This window comes from Otolemur garnettii, unplaced genomic scaffold, assembly GCF_000181295.1.
Source record: "Otolemur garnettii isolate 467f Iridium unplaced genomic scaffold, OtoGar3 scaffold00286, whole genome shotgun sequence".
In the NCBI taxonomy this organism is placed as follows: Eukaryota; Metazoa; Chordata; class Mammalia; order Primates; family Galagidae; genus Otolemur; species Otolemur garnettii.
Window position 1 is genome coordinate 886,882 of NW_003852681.1, and position 4,380 is coordinate 891,261.

Consider the following 4,380-nt stretch of genomic DNA (forward strand, 5'->3'; position numbering starts at 1 on the left):
GAATCTTTCTAAGAGTAGAATGTCACCGTTTTAAAACAATAGCTGAGAAAATGACATGAAGGCTGTGTTGACCAGTTTGATGGAAGTATTTCAGATTGCATGTGAAAACCCCACACTGTACCCCAGAAGTGCATTAATGTACATAGTTACCATTCAATGAAAAAAAAAAAGAAATGTGAGAAATGTGAAAAAAAAGTTTTTTATATCTATTGTTAATTACTGATGTCCAGAAGGTGTTCAATCTGACATTTTCATTCACTAATTTTTTCTTCTACTATAGTCCTCCTGTCTTTATGCCATCTATACTATATGTATTCCAATAATGTAGTATCCAGGAACTGGAGAAATCATCACAGGATTTCTCCTAAGCCTAATATAAGAAAGACTCAGATTGAAACTTCATGTATGACCTGATCCCACTCTAGTGGACCACAGTGACAATTTGGATCACCAGGGATTGAAGTTAACTCAGGAAAAATATGAAATCCATTTTTAAAAGCCTGGATAGTTCCTTAATCCCAATGTACACTTACTCATAGGTCCCTATAGTGAGTGCAGGGAGGGGGATTTCACCATATATACTTGTGAAAAGTATAGCAAGATCCTTCTTCAAATGGACTCTGTCTTTCATTTAGGGGACTCTGGTCTGTGAACTAGGGGAGAGTCTGGGACTGTACACTTCTGGGGACTAGATCAGGCCTCCCTCTATTTGCCAGAATAAAAGTTTTTTGGTTATACAACAAGTAGGACTTTATTAGACTGTCCATCTATTTTGGTCCTATGGAAACCACTATTACAGATCTCCAGAGGTCAAACCATTCTGATTACTGGTATGGTTCTGCTTCCTATCCACTATAGGAACCAGACCCAACTTGTCTCTAGAGGCAATGCTATCATCTCCATTGAAATCAGAGAGCCCATTCATGATTTCTCACCATGACCCCCACCTACAGAAATAAACCATTGCAATGCTTTATAATAATGCTGGTGCTCATTTGTGTATTAGTTAAGGTAAAGCTAGCTTTGGGAACAGAAAAATGATCCTGAGATTTAAGACAATACAAGTTTACTTTTTTTTCCTGTAGTATTCCAAAACAGGTATTAATAGTTGGTTTCCCTGTAGTAAGTGATGATTCAGGGGCCTAGGCACCTTTTGTCCAGAAAATCTGCTATCTTTAAAACATGGTAATCATTGTACTGTTGTCATCTCCATCTCAGTCAGCCAAAAGAGGAAGAGACCATACGGGAGGTTTTTGTCAGCTAAGCTTTAATGTAGCACACATCACTTCTGCTCACATTCCATTAGCTAGAAGTCAGACAGTGAGCGTACTCAATTGCAAGAGACACTGAAAAATGTAGTCTGAATTTGTCTCCAGAAGGAAGAGGAAATAGGGTCAATGACCACCTAGCTAGTTTCTGCTACACTTCATAATATATTTCTCAAAGCCCTTGTAAGAGGAATATTCAAGGGTGTTAAAGATTTAGTTGAATGGGTTACACATGATTAATCAATTCCAACAGTCTCATTGCCCTAAACATTTGAATTCCTCTGTACCATAGAATTTGACATCTTAATCTCAACTAACACAGGATACTGTTGAGTCTAGATTTTAGTCAATCAAAACTCCTGGTTACTTGAGCTAACAAAGCATATCCAGGATTTCTCATGACTTTACCCATATTGAAAACTTTGGCCCTACCAAAACCAAATAAAGATGTTGTAAGAAAAGACAATTACAGATCAATATACCATACAAATATAGATGCAAAATCCCCCAACTAGCAAAATAAATCCAACACCATAGTAAAAGTATTTTACATCATAGCCAAGTCAAATTATGTTAGGAATGCAATAATGGTTCAATATAAGAAAACTGATCAAGGTAATAGATCACATTAATAGAACAAAGGGAAAAACCACATGATCACCTTAATTGATGCTGAAAAAGCACTTCAGATGTAGAAAAGACATAGAGCTAATAAATGCAGCAAAATTGCAGAGTACAAGATCAACATAAAAATCAGTTGCATGCTTGCTTTGGCAGCATATATACTTAAATTGGAACGATACAGAGAAGATTAGCATGGCCCCTGTGCAAGGATGACATGCAAATTCATGAAGCGTTCCATATTTAAAAAATAAAATCAGTTGTGATTTTATACACCAGCAATGAGCAATACAAAATGAAATTAAGAAAGCGATGTCATTTATAATAGCATCTAAAAGAATAAAATATGTAACAATAAATTAAAGTAAGAAGAAATATTTATATATTGAAAAATTTAAAATATTGCTGAAAGAAATTAAGTCCTAAAGATATGGAAAGACATCCTAGGTTTGTGGATTGGAAGACTTATTAATGTTGTTAAGATGTTAATACAAGTCAAAGCAAACTACAGATTCAACACCATTCTTATGAAAATTCCAAAAGCATTTTTTCAGAAATGAAAATTCCTCAAATTCATATAAAATTGTAAGGGACCATAAATAGCCAAACAAACTTTAAAAAATAACAAAGTAAATTGGCCAATTGATTTTTGACAAAGGTGCCAAGTCCCATTCAATGAGGGAAAGATTCTACCCCACACCATATACCATCAACTCAAAATGGATCAATAACCTAAATTTAAGAGCTAAAATCATAAAACTCTTAAAAGAAAACATAAAGGTTAATCTTCATGACTTTTAATTTGGTAATAGATTCTGAGATATGACACTGCAAACACAAGCAACAACGAAAAGGCAGATTAAATTGAACTTCACCCAAATTAAGATTTTTGGCACACTAGGAGGCCAAGGCAAGAGGATCCCTTGAGCTCAGGAGTTAAAAACTGGCCTGATCAAGAGCAAAACTCCATCTCTACTTAAAATAGAAAAATTAGCCAGGCATTTGTGGCAGGCTTCTGTAGTCCCAGCTATGGGAGGCTAAGACAGGAGGATGGCTTGAATACAGGAGCTAGGCTGATGCCAGGGCACTCTAGCCTGGGGCAACTGAGTGAGATTTTTGTCTGAAACACAAAACAAAACAAAAATTAATATTTTTGTGCATCAAAGGACATTATCAAGAAAGCGAAAAAGACAATGGACAATGTTTTTCAACCACTATGCCACGAAAATTTTTAAAGATCATTAAATTATTTTTGAAAGACATTCAAAGCACAGTTAAGTATATTCTTTTTACTCTTTTTTTTTTGATCAACATAATTTAAGTGAGCCATGAAAGTTTAACTATAGATTCAAGTGTGCCATGAGATAAAAAAAAGGTTGAAAAACAGGGCGGCGCCTGTGGCTCAAAGGAGTAGGGTGCCGGCCCCACATGCCAGAGGTTGTGGGTTCAAACCCAGCCCCGGCCAAAAACTGCAAAAAAAAAGGTTGAAAAACACTGCTATAAGAGAACATATTTGCAAATCATATGAGGTCAGAAAATTCAGATTGTGGAGAAATCACTGCTGAATATCATGGTGACCAGATGGCCAAGGGGAATACTTTGACGGTGACCATAATGATATTTAGCAATAAAGTATGTGGTACTTTTTCCAGGATGAGTTTGCAAACTTACTTGTCTGACCTTGTATATCTGTTAAGGATTTGCTATACAGAATATATAAAGAACCACAACTCAACAACAAAAAGACAAACAACCCAATTGAAAAATAGGCAAAGGCCTTGAATAGAAATTCCTCCAAAGAAGATATAGAAATGACTGTGAAGCACATGAAATGATTCTCAATATCACTATCCATCAGGAAAACCAAAATCAAAGCCATAATGAGATTCTACTTCATATTCACTAGGATGACTCTAATTTTTTTTAAAAAAAGGAAAATAACAAATGTTGGCAAAAATGTAGAGAAACTGGAATGCTGGTACATTACCAGTAGGAATGCAAAATGGAGCATCCATTGTGTAAAACAGCTTGGCAGTTACTCAAAAACCTAAACAAAATTACTATATGATCCATCAGTTCCACTCTGAGGAATATACCAAAAATAATTGAAAACAAAAAGTTAAGCACATACTTATACACTAATGTTTATAGCAACATTATTTACAATTGACAAAATATGAAAATAGGCTGGGCACAGTGGCTCATGCCTATAATCCTAGTACTCCGAGAGGCCGAGAAGGGTAGATTGCTTGAGCTCAGAAATTCAAGAACAGCCTGAGCAAGAGTGAGACCCTGTCTCTCCTAAAAATAATAATTAAAAAAACTAGCCAGGTGTGGTGGCAGGTGCCTATAGTCCCAGCTACTTGGGAGCCTGAGGCAAAGAGGATCACTTAAGCCCAAGAGTTTGAGGTTTCTATTGAGCTATGATGATTCCACGCATTCTACCCAGGGTGACAGAGTGAGACTCTGTGTCCAAAAAAAAAAAAAAAAA

The 4,380-nt window shown here is 35.9% G+C and overlaps 1 non-coding gene across 1 annotated transcript; it reads left to right on the plus strand.

Annotated features, from left to right (window-relative positions):
* The first annotated feature begins 2,029 nt into the window (after nt 1-2,029).
* LOC111722598 lies at nt 2,030-2,136 on the plus strand. The gene has a single exon (XR_002771348.1). It is a non-coding gene; the product is annotated as a U6 spliceosomal RNA (small nuclear RNA).
* The last annotated feature ends 2,244 nt before the right edge of the window (nt 2,137-4,380 follow it).